This window comes from Gorilla gorilla, chromosome 7, assembly GCF_029281585.2.
Source record: "Gorilla gorilla gorilla isolate KB3781 chromosome 7, NHGRI_mGorGor1-v2.1_pri, whole genome shotgun sequence".
Classification (NCBI taxonomy): domain Eukaryota; kingdom Metazoa; phylum Chordata; class Mammalia; order Primates; family Hominidae; genus Gorilla; species Gorilla gorilla.
The window spans coordinates 51,339,232-51,356,474 of record NC_073231.2 but is presented as its reverse complement, the minus strand read 5'-3'; the positions used below and the strand labels follow the sequence as shown (position 1 = coordinate 51,356,474).

Here is a 17,243-nt window from a genome sequence, read left to right as displayed (position 1 = left end):
GTGGTGCACATATGACCCTTTTCTTCTGCTTGGCCACATCTACGGTTAATACTATTTTTCTTGTTGGTGAATAGATTTGACATCTTACATCTGCAGTGCTTCTCTGGAGTGAGTTACTTCTATGATCCAGTTAGGACCTACGTAAAACAGATACTGTTTCTTTACAAAATGATAGAATGAGAAGAGGAGAATGAGATATCATCGGTCCTGAGAAAATGAGACTCAAGTTTTCCGAGAAGAGGATCCCAGGAAATTAAACTCAACTCAAAATAAGTTTATCTGCTGTTCACAGTCACAAGTTTTGTTGGCAGTTCTTAACTCTTGGCACCATTCAAAGTTTTGTCAATGGTGAGACAACTCATTGTTAACCTCTCAGCGCCTTCTACGAGTGTAATGTATGGTACTGTCCTGCTGCCTTCTAGCAGCTGCTGCCATGCTCCCAGGAAGTCTTCCAAGTTCCTCAGAGTTACACTAGGGAAATAAACCTAGGATTAGAAAAACACTGTGACCCTCCAGAAGCCTGTGAGCTCTTTAATGCCAGAGGCCTGATATTTAATCCAACAGTATTCTGAAATATTCTAAGGATATAGGGAGTGAGAATGGGGAGTAAGAGGTGTGTATATTTAAGAAAGCATCTGAAAAAGCATCTTAATTTAGAAAATGGAGCGTCTTGAAGAAATGTAAAATATCTCAGCTCTAATTTCCAAAATAAGATCAGAGATGATATAATTTAACTCAAAAATATGATAGATGTATACAATTTCAGTTTCATATTTCCAATTTAGGGTCAGAAAATAGATTTTTTTTTCACAGTAATAAATATAATATTTTAATGCCATTTTTGAAAAAATAAAAATTTATACACCCTCAAAACATGATTAATAAAATATCAAAATTTGAGATAAAGACAGGCTATCAGTTAAAGCTATGTTAGAGCCAGAGAATAGATTTGATGGCATGGAAAGGAAAAAAAAAAAGAATTGAGTGACCAAGAAAGACGAAGTGGGATAGAGAGGAAGAAAGGAGGAGGGGATATATTAAAAGAGAGAAATGGAGAACAAAGGAGAAAAGTATCAGCTCAGTATGTTTTGAGGTGAATGTTTGTTGACTTATTTGGGTTGCATTGAGTTATCTGATCTTGACTATGTTAATTAGTTGATTAGTCATTGCCCACAACTTTTACTTCTTAAACTTAAACCTATGGCTCTCAGCCCTAAGTACACATTGCAACCACATGCAAGTTTAAAAAATACCGATGTTTGAATCTCACCCCAGAGATTCTCTTTTATTTGATCTGGGTACAGTCTGCAATTGTGGTTTTTAAAAGCTTCCCAGATGAATCTAATGTGTAGCCAAGGCTGCAGTCACTGCCGTGAGGCTCCCATGATTAACAAAACCAGGGCACTTTCCTCCACTATAAGGAATGGACATCACCCCCGGACCATGATACCCACACGTATATTAGACCTGTGGTTCTCAAAACAAGATGTGCATTGGTACCACCTCTGGACCTTTTCAAAAATACCAATTTCGGATCCCCATATCAGTGATTCTGATTCAGTAGGTTTTAAGGTTTTGCCTGAGTATTTGTGTTTTGAAAACTCTTCATGGATGACTCTGATGTAAAACAAAAGTATAAAATCATCGAGTTAGATGTTTAATCTTCAATTCACTCATGAATTGGGAGTCAGGAAACTATCAGAAAAAAAAAGACTCAGAAAAGTATCCAAAAAATATATACTGGCTTGCTAAGGCAGCCATAACAAAATAAGGATACCACAGCATACACAATCTAGATGTATTGTCAAACAGTTCTTGAGGATAGAAGTCCAAGAGCAAGGTGGATTTTTTGAGGATGATGAGGGACCATCTGTTCCATTCTTATCCCTAGTTTCTGGTGGTTTTCTAGCAATCTTTCGCATTCCTTGGTTTGTAGATCTCCACCTTCATCTTCTCCTGGTGGTCTCCCTATGTGTACGTGTGTGTCCAAATTCCCTTTTTTATAAGAACAACCTAACTGGGTTAGAACCTCAGCATAAATTTTAGAAGGACATATTTCAATAAAGCATCAGATGTCTTCTTTTAAAAAAATATATATATAATGGTATTGGTAGTACCTGCACTGTAAATTTCCAAAGAATTAGAATTCTATATAAAGTAATTAATGCATTGTCCTGAGTTGTCCTGAATCTAATATAATTCTTATTTGAAATCTTAAATACTTTGACAGCAGAAATTGGATTGTATAGTTCATCTATTGACCATTCTGATCAGATAAAATGACATTTATGACACTTTGCAATTGCTTCTCTATTTGCAAAGCATCAATGAGGATTTCATAACACTGGCTTAGAGATACTTTCAAACGAAGATGGATAATGATACAACAGTGTTATGCTAAAAAAAAAAATCAATCTTTGCCTAATAAAAAGTTTCTACTACGCTTGAGTTCTTTTCCAGACTTGTGATAAGTTTTGTAGAAAAATCCCTAACTCTGGGAGTAACAGATATTCTTTGTGATTTCTTGAGTTATCAAGCTCATTTTGGTTCATATTTTCTTTATTGACCCAATTATTTTTAACAGCTAAGAGTAAGTCTCAGGTCATACACAGTTATCTGACATAGTGAGACTTGGCCTTAATAGTCTGCAAACCACCTAGCTAATTAAAATAAAATATGGAACATTCTTTTTTCTACCCTACAATTTCTGACTACAAATGTATTTTTTTTTTCTTTTGCAAAAGTTGAGAGCCCATCAACTTGTCTAGCTAGCATAAAGTCTGAAAAAATTCATTCAAAACAATTTCAGGGTATCAACATTTCACGACTTTTCTGGTGTAAAATAGGAAAATAACATCACCTATTCAGCACAGAAGAGCATCTAATTCTAGCATGTTCAAATGTAAACAAATCAATTAAATTTGAAACAAATGAGGAAGCATTGAAAGTGCTTCTGATTTCTTTTGGGTCTGGGAGACAGGGAGAGCTAAGGGAGAAGTCATGCGTGAAACTGAGCTATTTTCATGACGGTTTCACTAAAAACTGTCATCATTTGTTCACATGAACAAGGATATTATAGTAAGAGGCCTTAGAAATTGAAGAAATAAAGAGGCTTGAGCCAAAACACTAAACTGTGGGATTTGAATTTGTTCTGTTTTTTCACAATTTCTCTTTGGAGACCTTGCTTTAATGTGGAATTCTATCTTAAATTCTAAGCATTCTAGCTCCCTGAAGTGATTCCATATTTTGTAAGATAAGGAACAAGGGCTATGTGTGTATGAGAGGATGTGTGTGTGTATGTCCAGAATTTTTGGATTGTGTGAACATTGCCTTTCCTCTCTCCGATATACAAAAGCAGCATAGTTTATATGCAATATTTTCCATCTAGAGAGAAATAAACCCAAAATTGAGGGGACGTTTTGGCTGAGAGCCTCAGCTGGGATGTGGAAAACAAACAGAATAAGGTTAGTTGAAGGTTAAGCTGTGTTGTATTGATGTAGTAATGTTGTCTTTAGAACAAATTAGCTCACTGGGACTTGGTGACACAGTGCAGTATTAAACCCTTCGTTACAAAAAGAACATGTGCAGATTTTTTTCTAGCTTGAAAAATGCCAGTGAAAAATTACACAAAGATCAAGCTTTAAAAATGTTTACTTTGCAGAAAATCATTTAAAAATGGAATCTCAATTTTGTTGGCAGCTCAGTTTTTTAAAAGGGCTATTTATTCTAGACTCCTGCAGCATATGGTTTATTGCAGTTTATATGGTGTATTGGAATTGCGTGAACTTGGGCACCTTAGGGAATGTTTGTTTTTATTTTTTTTAAAGGTGGTTGGACTGAAATCCAGTATGAATCATATAAGAGAGATTTAGAAGCACGTGAAGATAAATGTTTCCCATGTGACACAGAGCAGCACATCTGGAAGGTGATCCTATATAAATAAATAATCTGAAAAGACCATAGTTTTCAAAGATATCAATAAAGAATAGCATTGTGGGTTCCTTAATTTGGGAGGGAAATGCAGTTCTTATATTAAAAAAGATAGTATCTTTTCTCTTGCAAATTTCTGCAAGCTGTTTGGTTGTAGAAATGGGCACTGCTATTCTGCTAGATTCTTTTGGTTTAAAAAATGAGTAAGACACACTTCTTGTCCTAAATATTTCTTAGGTTAATCCTTGATAAGTTTACTTTTTAAGCATATGATTTCCATGCATGTCAACTGATGACTTCAACATAATTATATCTATTAAGATAGTACTGATAGAAAGATTTCTTTTGAATCTCTACCCAATCTTGTAAAGCATTTGTCTTTTTAATCGTTTTGTATAGTTTAAAAAATTTTACATTCCCTTTTCCTCCCTTTTACCAAGAACATTTCTGTATCACTTGGTAATCTTTAAAATACAGTTTTAACTCTTACTGAAAATAGTATTGAGTGAGTAAAATAGTTCAGCTAAGGTTTGAAAAAAAAAAAACAACTCTCGGTTCCCTTCTTAATTTTTAAAGAATATGCATAGATTTCACTGTCATTTTAGTTCAGACACACACCCAGTGTTGTTGTTATTGTTGTTACCATTGTTGTTTTATTTTAAAAATCAACTAAATTTGGGGCTTTCCGTCCAGTAAAAAATCACACCTGTATTTTTAAAAGGATGAAATTTAACGATTTCCAAAGCACAATCTTCCCAGTCTGGCCAAGAATTTTTGAAGCACATAGCACCTTCAGAATGTATGCAAACAAGGAACTGACATTGAAGAAACTGGATAGTAGCCTTCTTTCCCTGGAACAAAATGATATTGGATACATTTGCTATATTGCCAGGTAATCGAGCTACAGCTATATTCACAATCATTGAATACTAATAGTCTATCTCTCAACACCTCCTTGACCCCTTATTTCACAATACTTAGTACATAGCAATATGTACTAGATAATACTTTTTGAATAGATGAATGAATAGATAATGGATGAATAAATGATTAACACATATGCATGGGTTTTGCAATTGTCAATTCTTCAATATTTATTACTGACATACTTTATGAAAATGAAAACACTCTTTTTAAAGTGTTTAACACAATACATTTATTGATCCAGGGCTTACAAAAGATAAATATTTAGAAAACATATGTAAAGATAATTAATTAGAAGAGAAGATTTTCCATGAAAGCTTCATTTTTTTTTCATAGCATATTGGTTAGCAACCTCATTCTCTCATTTATCTGGAACTCTATCAAAATTATTTAAGAACCTTCCAGAATTCAAAGCAGTGATCTGTCTCCTCCCCATGGGCTCTTTTCTATTTCCTTACTTTTTCATTAATTAAATTCATTCAATTAAATAATTGCGGGAAAAGAAAGGGAAAAAAACCTCTTTAACCATCCTCCAAGAATATCAATATAATTAATTAATACAAAATATTTCTTTTAAATAAGCGAAATCTACGTGAAAGCCTATTATAGGTTCTTTGCCAGTGGTCCTATGTTTGAGAATATCGTAGAGTGAAAACTTTCATGGTGGATTATTGTATTCTATTATTTTGTTTTGAAAAGTTAAAATTAGTAGATTTGGGTCGACTATTCTAGAAACTTGATAAAAGAGCTCGTCAAAGGGAAGTTTCTTCTCTTATAAGCAGTATAATTCCTTAAATCATAGTGCCTCATAGTTCTAAGATATTTCTTGCGGCAAATAACTCAAATTTTACAACTGTATTAGTTAACAGAATCTAAGATGACCCCTGAAAGAGTATATGGTGCTGATTTCAAAATGGACTTTCTTCTTTTTTATTATTATTATACTTTAAGTTCCAGGGTACATGTGCACAACGTGCAGGTTTGTTACATATGTATACATGTGCCATGTTGGTGTGCTGCACCCATTAACTCGTCATTTACATTAGCTATATCTCCTAATGCTTTCCCTCCCCCCTCCCCCCACCCCACAAGAGGCCCCAGTGTGTGATGCTCCCCTTCCTGTGTCCAAGTGTTCTCATTGCTCAATTCCCACCTATGAGTGAGAACATGCGGTGTTTGGTTTTTTGTCCTGGTGATAGTTTGCTGAGAATGAGGGTTTCCAGCTTCATCCATGTCCCCACAAAGGACATGAAATCCTTTTTTATGGCTGCATAGTATTCCACAGTGTACATGTGCCACAGTTTCTTAATGCAGTCTATCATTGATGGACATTTGGGTTGGTTCCAAGTCTTTGCTATTGTGAATAGTGCCACAATAAACATACGTGTGCATGTGCCTTTATAGCAGCATGATTTATAATCCTTTGGGTATATAACCAGTAATGGGATGGCTGGGTCAAATGATATTTCTAGTTCTAGATCCTTGAGGAATTGCCACACTGACTTCCACAATGGTTGAACTAGTTTACAGTCCCACCAACAGGGTAAAAGTGTTCCTGTTTCTCCACATCCTCTCCAGCACCTATTGTTTCCTGACTTTTTAATGATCGCCATTCCAACTGGTGTGAGATGGTATTTCATTGTGGTTTTGATTTGCATTTCTCTGATGGCCAGTGATGATGAGCATTTTTTCATGTGTCTTTTGGCTGCATAAATGTCTTCTTTTGAGAAGTATCTGTTCATATCCTTCACCCATTTGTTGATGGGGTTGTTTGTCTTCTTCTTGTAAATTTGTTTGAGTTCATTGTAGATTCTGGATATTAGCCCTTTTTCAGATGAGTAGATTGCAAAAATTTTCTCCCGTTCCTTAGGTTGCCTGTTCACTCTGATGGTAGTTTCTTTTGCTGTGCAGAAGCTCTTTAGTTTAATTATATCCCATTTATCAATTTTGGCTTTTGGTGCCATTGCTTTTGGTGTTTTAGACATGAAGTCCTTGCCCATGCCTATGTCCTGAATGGTATTGCCTAGGTTTTCTTCTAGGGTTTTTATAGTTTTAGGTCTAACATTTAAGTCTTTAATCCATCTTGAATTAATTTTTGTATAAGGTGTAAGGAAGGGATCCGGTTTCAGCTTTCTACATATGGCTAGCCAGTTTTCCCAGCACCATTTATTAAATAGAGAATCCTTTCCCCATGTCTTGTTTTTGTCAGGTTTGTCAAAGATCAGATGGTTGTAGATGTGTGGTATTATTTCTGAGGGCTCTGTTCTGTTCCATTGGTCTCTATCTCTGTTTTGGTACCACTACTGTGCTGTTTTGGTTACTGTAGTCTTGTAGTATACTTTGAAGTCAGGTAGCGTGATGCCTCCAGCTTTGTTCTTTTGGCTTAAGATTGTATTGGCAATGCAGGCTCTTTTTTGGTTCCATATGAAGTTTCAAGTAGTTTTTTCCAATTCTGTGAAGAAAGTCATTGGTAGCTTGATGGGAATGGCATTGAATCTATGAATTACCTGGGAAGTATGGCCATTTTCACGATATTGATTCTTCCTATCCATGAGCATGGAATGTTCTCCCATTTGTTTGTATCCTCTTTTATTTCATTGAGCAATGGTTTGTAGTTCTCCTTGAAGAGGTCCTTCACATCCCTTGTAAGTTGGATTCCTAGGTATTTTATTCTCTTTGAAGCAATTGTGAATGGGAGTTCCCTCATGATTTGTCTTTATGTTTGTCTTTCATTGGTGTATAAGAATGCTTGTGATTTTTGCACATTGATTTTGTGTCCTGAGACTTTGCTGAAGTTCCTTATCAGCTTAAGGAGATTTTGGGCTGAGATAATGAGGTTTTCTAAATATGCAATCATGTCATCTGCAAACAGGGACAATTTGACTTCCTCTTTTCCTAATTGAATACTCTTTATTTCTTTCTCCTGCCTGATCAAAACGGACTTTCTACTAAAAAAACTCTCCCAGGAGTTTGAATATAATCTAATTACTTAACATACAGAGTTTAACTTTATACATTTCTATTTTATGTATTTGCATTTGTTGGCATGATACTTTGTAATTTTACCAAAAGTTTGTTAGTGAAATGATCTTCTTTTTTTATTATAATTGTATCTGAGAAGCTGATTTTTTATAACTTTTAGGTCTAAAGACTGAATTTAGTTGAATACTTTCCACAAAGTATTTCTTTAGTGGATTGGGGAAATTTATACTTTTCTAGTAAGCTATAGCCACTCTTGATTTGTCTGCAATGGCCTTTAATTTAATGACTATTGCCCCATTATTACTTATCTTATATACTCCAGTTTCTTCATCAATAAGGAGACAATATAATTATCTTTTATCTTTTTTTTTTTTTTTTTTTGACAGAGTCTTGCTCTGTCACCCAGGCTGAAGTGCCATGGCACAATCTCAGCTCACTGCAACCTCTGTCTCCTGGGTTCAAGCAATTTTAGTGCCTCAGCTTCCAGAGTAGCTGGGATTATGGGCATTTGCCACCACACCTGGCTAATATTTGTATTTTTTCAGTAGCAATGGAGTTTTGTCATGTTGGCCGGGCTGGTCTCGAACTCCTGGCTTCAAGTGATCCACCAGCCTCAGACTCCCAAAGTGCTGGGATTACAGTAGTGAGCCACTGAGTCCAGCCCAGTTATCATTTCATAGTGTTAGTGCAGTAAACACATTCATTCATACTTGGCACAGTGTCTGGACACATTGTTTACATAAAGTAAATAGTGCTATTTAATATTAAAAATAAAAGTTGTACAATATGCTTCTACTTGAGAGGTGTTTTCATTAAGACACACAAAGGTAAAAGGGAGTTTTAAAAATATAGTATTTGGGCCAGGCATGGTGGCTCATGCCTGTAATCCCAGAACTTTGGGAAGCCAAGGCGGGCAGATCACCTGAGGTCAGGAGGTTCCAGACCAGCCTGGCCAACATAGTGAAACCCCATCTCTACGAAAAATACAAAAAATTAGCCAGGCATGGTGGCTGGTGCCTGTAATCCCAGCTACTTGGGAGGCTGAGGCAGGAGAATTGCTTGAACCCAGAAGGCAGAGGCTGCAATGAGCCAAGATCCCGCCACTGCACTCCAGCCTGGGCAACAAGAGCAAAACTCCATCTCAAAAAAAATAAATAAATAAAGATGAAACTATAGTATTTATAGTATATGCACTTCTAGGCTGGTGCATTCAATATTACCTTTATTTAATCTTAACCTCAACCCTTTGAGGTAGGTGTATTAGCCAGGATAGGCTAGCAGAAATACCTAGCTCATCACTTGTCTCAGTGATTCAACATTATGTGTGTTTCCTTCTCATTAACCTCACAGTCCGATGCAGATCAGCAGGGAGACCATTTCACTTAGGGGACCAGGCTCTTGCTGTACAGTGGCTCTGCCATCTTCTAGGGCTTCACAGTCCTCAAATTATCTTTATTATTTCCAGGGAGTAGACAGAAAAGAGAGGGCAAGAGTAGAGGACAGTGTGGGATTCAAACCCAGGGTCAAAATCAAAACTATTCTTCATAACACTCTAATTTCGCTATCTTTTAAACTCTACTATCTATTCCTCTCTGTAGCTCTACCATTTCACATTAAGCATTTGTTCATTGAATTATTCATGCAACAAATATTTACAGCAAAATCTCCACCCTTGGTTCAAAGAGTACATGTGAGCTGAATGAAAGATATGTTAAATTTACTAACATAGGCAGTTACTGCTTGCTTATAGATATTATACAGACAAATAAAACCCACAAACAGATACTATATGTTGGCAGCTTCCTTTTTTGAGGAAACAGAAAATATTTAAATGGTAAGATTTCTGATGCTTAATGGTAGTTATTAAATCAAAAAATGTTTTCTCTTAAAATGAGTGGACCTGCTAAAATAGAGTGTTGGATAGAAAGTACAGGAGAGAGATTGATTGGACTAGAGATGTACATTTGGGATTATACATTTATAGATTATTGATAAAACCAAGAAACCGGGTTCTCTCTGCCTATAAGAAGGTTTCAAAGAAGAAGAGAGATCAGAACTCCAGAGAATATCAAAATTTATGGTGCAGATAAATAGCTTCTGAATTAACCCTACCTTAAGTGAATGTCAATGTTTTATGAATATTTAGATTCCCCAGTTCTCTTCTCCATAGAACCTAATGCCCTTAATTTTCTATTGCAAAATATTGACTTAGATGCTAATTCTGTGCCTCTTTTTTTTTTTTTTTTTTTTTTTTAGTTATGAGACAGGGTCTTGCTGTGTTGCCCAGGCTGGTCTTGAACTCCTGGGCTCAAGCAATTGTCCTGCTTTGGCCTCCCAGAGTGCTGGGATTACAAGTGTGAGCCACCATTCTTGGCCTGTGTGACATTTTTTAATAATCAAAGTAAAGTTGTGTGATTACCAAAGTTTCACTCTTACTCTTTCATTTATATCACTTGTTAGAAAACCACAAGTAATTTTGTTATCACATTAGTAATAATGTTATTTTTGAACCATTGATAGTTTATTAATTCTTAATTGTAGGTCCAACTCTGCATTTGAAAATACATCCCCACACAGAACGTGTTTCACTCATTCAAATAACAAAGCAGAAGATTATAAAAGTAACAGATGAGAGAGTTTAATTATTAACTTTAACATAAAAACTCTAAAATCACGAGATGAAGCAGAGAACAATATACAAAATAGCAAGTTTTGTATAAACAGTCTCTTTTGTATAGACATTCGGTTTTTGGTTACAGTTGGTCATATACATTTCAAATTATATACTGAAATATATGTATTTATTGGACATTTATTTGTTTGTTTATTTATTTATTTTGAGAGGAGTCTCACTCTGTCTCACCCAGGCTGGAGTGCAGTGGCATGATCTCGGCTCACTGCAGCCTCTGCCTCCCAGATTCAAGTGATTCTCCTGTCTCAGTCTCTGAGTAGTTGGGACTACAGGCATGTGCCACCACACCCGGCTAATTTTGTCTTTTTGGTAGAGAGAGGGTTTCACCATGTTGGCCAGGCTGGTCTCGAACTCCTAGTGATTCACCCACCTCGGCCTCCCAAAGTGCTGGGATTACAGGCATGAGCCACCATGCCCAGGCTGCACATTTAATATCTCTATTTTTATATAATTTTTGCAAAACATAAAGGACATTCACAAAGGACTTAGCAGAGTATTTGGGATGGAAGAAGAGCAGATAAATAGCTTATGAGCAGATGCTACTGTTGCTGCTATTTTACAGAGGGTGAAATGAAAGATAAGAAAAGCTTAACAGTTTTCTCTTGTTCATACAGCTCTTACTCGTTGTGCTGGGAATTGCTTTCAAGTCCTGTGACTCCAGGTGATCCTTCTTCAGCCTATCTCTAATGACCATAATCTTTCGAGTGACTCTCTCTTTTCATACATAGACATGGTCCATTTGGGGGCAAAATTTTTTCCTGGACAAAAGATAAAACTTAAAGAACAGTTATGACTGTTTATAGGCCGTACACTGTTTATGTATGTGTTTCAGATGTGATTTTGTCTTCATAGGAAATTAGATAATGTCCGAGTAATGTTGGAAATAATTAAAGTATAAGGTTTAGTTAGCATCCAATAAATAAAAGGTTTAAACTGCAAATAGGGGTTGCATGGATTCTAATAAACCAATTTTTTAGAAATAATATGTCCCAGGTTTTAACGATCTTTCAGATTAAATTTAGACCTTCTTATAATCTTATTTCAACCAATGATTTATGAGATCACTTCCTGTTACAGCAGCCATTTCCATAAATGGCAATATTTATGTTTCCAGTATTAAAATCACAACTCTCTTAGTCTAAAGGTACTCAAATTTAACACCAGGTTGCCAGATGAACCCCTGAAATAGCACCTGGCCACCTACCTTCATTTGTAGACCAATAAATATAGAGCCTTAAAAATGCCATCACCTTGTATGACTGCACTGAACTGTGAAACCTGGAAGAATATAGAAACCAGAACAGGCTGCTAAAATGAAGCCATCTTGCTAAAGGGACAATTTGTAATACAGCATTGTGCTGAAAGATCTGCAAGCCTATAGTCTAAAGTCAGTGGGTATATTGGGGCCAAAATGGATCCTGTGTGTGACAAAAACAGCATTATTCCCAACAGTTCAGGGAACTTGATGGATGTTGCTTCTCTCAACTCTGGAAAATTAAAATTGAGGCCCTGTGGAAAGGTCTATCCATGCAGCGTGTTCTGTTTTTTTAAGGAATATAATGTGTATAGAAAGAATGACCAACACATGCTTGCTGAGGATGAAGAGCTATCTCTGACTTTATTTTCCAAATTAAAAAAAAAGTAGTCTTAACAGTTTATGTTCCCCTGATCATCGAAAGAACTTTATCTCAATTTAAACTCCAAACCGTATTTGATTGCTTTTGGTGCAAAGATTACAATTAGATTAAATAGTATTACCCAGAAAATCTGGGTGGAATTGTTTATCTAGAACTGGATACTATGTTGACAGATATAATAGTACATCAAGCATTTTCAGGAGGTATAAAGGTCTCTCCTTTTTGAATATGTACTTTATGTTCTTATGTGTAATCTATATGATCAAAGTACAGTGGATTTTCACATTTGATTTCTTAAAATTGTCAAGCAGAAAGATGCATGTGCAAAAAAAATCTCATTCTCAAACATTTGTCTATTCTAGATTTCCAGATGCCTAAAAATCAGACATATTTCACGTTAATTTTTAGATTAAATAATTCTTCCTTTTTGGTAACACAGAATTCATTTTCCTGAGTGGGAAGTATTTGCTCTGATAGTCTTCAGCTGCCCTCTTAGGTAAACTAAAAATAGAAAAATGAAAACTGTCGTCCCAGCCCTTCCAAATTGGGTTATTCCTCTGGATCAGCCTCTCAGTCTGCAGAAGGAAGGGCTTGAACTGCATAGTAATAGTTAATACTAACTGAGCACTTGCTATGTGTCAGGCAGCACAGCTCCACAAAGGTACTCCTTAGAGTCTCATTTAGTCTTATTTTTTCCACAAAATTGATATCCCATTTTATTGATGAGATGCAAAAAGGTTAAATAACTTGTCCAAAACTCTCACAGATAGTGAGGAGTGAAGCCTGAATTGGAACCAAGGCAACTAGTCCCACAGCCCGTGCAAACTCACAACTTATTCTGCCTGCCCAAAATGCTTTCTAGTTATGAAAAAAAAAGATTCTACATTTTGTTTTTACCGTAGTTTATTGTTTAAATCTTTGTTCTTGAATTAAGATTATGTCTTCCCACATCCTCCTGTAGTAAACTATCTATTTAAAAATGAGCTTGTAAAGTAAGATCACATTAAACCATTAAGCACTTGTAATGTTAAGTTAAAGACAGTTTCCTTTTCTTTTCTTTAGCTCTTCTGAAAACAAGAACTGACCTTCTTCCTAAACTTACAACTAAGCAAAGAGAAAAGATCTAATGGTTTTAAGAAAAAAAAATAGTTTCTGGAAAAAATTTGTAGGAATAAAATAGCCTGTTTCCACATCTAAGCAGCAAGCTAATCAGTGAATTAATCCCTTTCTTGCAAATTGCCTAGTCCAGCATGAGGAGCTACAGAAGTCAAACATTCTGATCATTTTCAAAGCTACATCTCGGTGAAAATTCTAGCCGAATATATGCGTGTTTGCATGTGTAATTAATTTTATAGAATAAATTCATGTGAGGTAGATTAATAGTAATTTAGATGGCTCTAAGAGCTTTGAAGTACCCCAAATCACACACTCAATTAAAAACACTACTTCAGTTGAAATAGAGTTACTGGCTGGACCTAGTTTTACTCTAAAAAAAAACAAATGATTATCCTGAACGCTGGTCTTGAAAGGCAACATCATCAGCTATTATCTGCTGTAAAGAAAAGTTTCAAATTTGACCAAACTAACACATGTATCATATTTTTCTGCCACTTGCCACCTCTTAAGGGAGAACTCAGCCCATTTCACAGGATGTTTAATGTGTGCTCACAAATAGATTCCATCAGCTCTCCTACGGCACCCAGGTATGTCTTCCCATTCTGCTTTACATCCTCTGATCATAGTACTTTGCAAACATGCTTATCACTTCCACTTGTCACTGCTGCCTCTGCCAGGAGACTCCCCATGCTATACAGGGTACAAAGCACACTGCCTTCAGTGCTAGTGTGACAAGCAATGCCTACCTACCATTGTTTTATGATAGCGTGTTGACTCCAGGTATTCTCATTTGAGGGTACAAATCCCTTTTTCTTCATTTTCAGATGCAAGCCATGACATGTTAAACCAGTATCCTTGAATAGCATAGTCCCTATTCCTTTCCAAAATATCCTCTCTTCTGATTTTCAGTCTATACATCCTTGACTGTCTTTTTTTTTTCAGTCTATTGACCTTTTCCCAAGAATTCTCCTCAGTTTTCTTTAGCTAAATAGATGACTTATGGGTACATTAGCACACCAGAAATACACAGGCAAAGACAAATGTTAGCAGTTGACACCTAATGCTTTACATATATTTGCAAAAGTGAAATTAAATCAGCAGAGGAAGCTCTGGTTTAGTTTGTTAAAACTGCCCTTGGCTCATGCCCGTAATCCCAGCCCTTTGGGAGGCCAAGGCAGGTGGATCACGAGGTCAAGAGATCAAGACCATCCTGGCCAACATAGTAAAACCCCATCTCTACTAAAAATACAAAAATTAGCTAGGCGTGGTGGTGCACGCGCCTGTCGTCCCAACTGCTCAGGAGGCTGAGGCAGGAGAATCACATCACTTGAACCCAGGAGGTGGAGGTTGCAGTGAGCCAAGATCATGCCACTGCACTCCAGCCTGGGGACAGAGCGAGACTCTGTCAAAAAACAAAACAAAACAAAACAAAACAAAACAAAACTGCCCTTAATTCTGCAACATTTCTGATTAGACCAAGTAGCATGGAGTTTAAGAATGAGAGATCTGGAGTTGGCATCTGTCAGACCTTGGATTCGCATGCCAGTCCTCCTATGTACAAGTTATGTAACTCTACATTAGAGAGTTCACCTCTTGCTGACCTAATTTGCTTTTCTGCGAAGTGGTATTTAAAATAGTGCCTAGTTCATGCACAGAGATGTCATAAAAATATTGAAAAAAAATTGCAATCTATCTGGCATATAGTAATTACTCAACAAATGATATGGATTTAAAACATTATTACATAATCCAAATTTTAATTTTTCAGAAAAGACATCAAAAGGCAGTTCAATAACTATTAATCACTCAGCATGTGGCAAGGTTCCATGATTGATATATTCACCTAAATGGTCATTTTAAAAATTTATTCCTCATAACAAAACTATGAAGTAAGCATTATTATTCTAATATATCCCTTTGGACATGCAACTTCCACATGGCAAATACCTGTTAGCTTCAATATCAGAATTGTTTTATTCCAAAGACGATTACTCTTCAGTGAAATAATTGAAAGTTTATAGTTACTGTATTTAATATCAAACTTAGTTAAGAGACAAGTAAAATGAAATAAGGTTTCAGAATTCATATCTTGATGAATTAGAAAGGACTCTTCTTAATCACTTCTGTTTCAAAACTCATATTCCTCCCACCATTTTATCTTCTGTGTTCTCCACTATGGGCACAATATACATCTCCAGAATAACGGTTAATGCCATTCTTAAAGGAAGAAAAATAAATAGTTGTCTTTCCTTTTAATCCCCAGGAGGTCAGCTGCCCCATGGAGGAAGCAAGATTTGTGTGCATTAGAAATAAATGAACTGTTGGAGATAGGATCTTCTTTGTTGACAAAACAAGTCTTGAAGATAAGAGATCAAGGCTTCTAGTTAAATGGAGCAGTGACCTTATCAGAAATCTCAAAGCAGAAAAGTCTGTCAGAAAAACAGCATCAGATCAAGGAAACCAAGTACATGGAGCTAATTTTTGGCTCTAAAGAAAGGCAAGATTATTTAATAATAATGATAATGGCACAGTTTGTTAACTATGTGAAGAAAATCAAATATAGCTTTATCTCCATTATACAACCAAATATATTCTACATGGATTAAAGAATTAAATGTAAAAGTTAATCAAACCAATAAGTCAAAAAAGAAAAAAATAGAAAAAATATCCATAAAAATTCATTGAATTACAAAATGGTCATAAAATATATTAGTTCGAAACAATGGAATAATTCATAAAGGATGACTATTATAGAGATTTTCCCGTAGAGAGTTCTAAAATTTATGTGACTCAAAAAATGCCATAAATAAAACTAATAGTCAAATAAAAATTTTCAGAAAATATTTGCTTGCATAGGGCAAAAGAGCTAATAACCTTAATGTATAAAAGTTCCCTCAAACTAAGTACCATCTCAGAAGAAAAAAAATATCAAAGCGGTAATCAAATAATAAAAATTGTAATACCAGGTCTCGATGACTTAGCTAGGTGTGGTGGTGCACACGCCTGTCGTCCCAGCTACTCGGGAGACTGAGGCAGAAGAATCACTTGAACCCAGGAGGTGGAGTTTGCAGTGAGCCAAGATCACGCCACTGCACTCCAGCCTGGGGACAGAGCGAGACTCTGTCAAAAAACAAAACAAAACAAAACTTCCCTTAATTCTGCAACATTTCTGATTAGACCAAGTAGCATCAGGAAAGATACAGAAGAACTTTCCCTCCTCCAACAGCTAAGTTCAACTAAATTTCTGGACACTGTATATATTTTAACCTCCCCCACCTAAAATAAAAGAAAAAAAGGGAAGACTTCGCAGTATGGAGAAAAGGTAGACAAGCCAGGGACCTTGGTCTCAAAGAACAACATGGTGGTGGGTTTCCTGGGTTTTCTTTTCCATCATATATCTCAGACTTGGAGATGAAAAATCAGCAATCCAGAAACAACATTGGATGGAGAAAAAGCTGCAATGAAAGATTGCCATCTCTAGCAAAGGAGCAGAAAAGGGGCAGACTATCAAGGCAGAAAACTTTCAGGCTGTAACTAACTGCTCTACTCCAACCACATCCAGAAAACAAAACTAAACAAACAAACAAAAAAAACTTGTGGCCTCATTTTCACTCATGCTAACAAAGCCCAAGTGGGGAGTCTAAACTGCCACCCTCACAAAGCTGTAAATAGGTGCCCGCAATACCCCTACAGGAGTGGTGTCAGAGGACATGGAAAAGGGAGCCAAAACTTTCATTTCTGTTAGCCAGTAACAAGAGTCTACTGCAGTGTAAATGGACCATATGGGGAACTTGGACTTTCATGCTACCTGGCAGTGACAAGGCAGCCCTTCTTTCCCCGATGGAATGGCATCAGAGGATCCTAGTGGGAAGTGAGGACATTCACTACCACTAATTAGTAACAAGGCCACCACCACTATGGTGTCAATAGAGATCACATGGAGAGGCAGCACAAATATCTAT

General features: G+C 36.2%; 1 long non-coding RNA gene across 2 annotated transcripts; it reads left to right on the top strand.

Moving 5' to 3' along the window:
- The first annotated feature begins 320 nt into the window (after positions 1-320).
- LOC129524325 (uncharacterized) lies at positions 321-15,774 on the top strand. 2 transcript variants are annotated; one of them, XR_008668106.1, is made up of 5 exons: positions 321-348; positions 3,828-3,925; positions 11,143-11,189; positions 13,792-13,868; positions 15,545-15,774. It is a non-coding gene; the product is annotated as an uncharacterized lncRNA (long non-coding RNA). The 2 variants fall into 2 exon arrangements; XR_008668105.2 differs by lacking the exons at positions 321-348; positions 3,828-3,925 and adding an exon at positions 4,655-4,822.
- Positions 15,775-17,243: the final 1,469 nt, after the last annotated feature.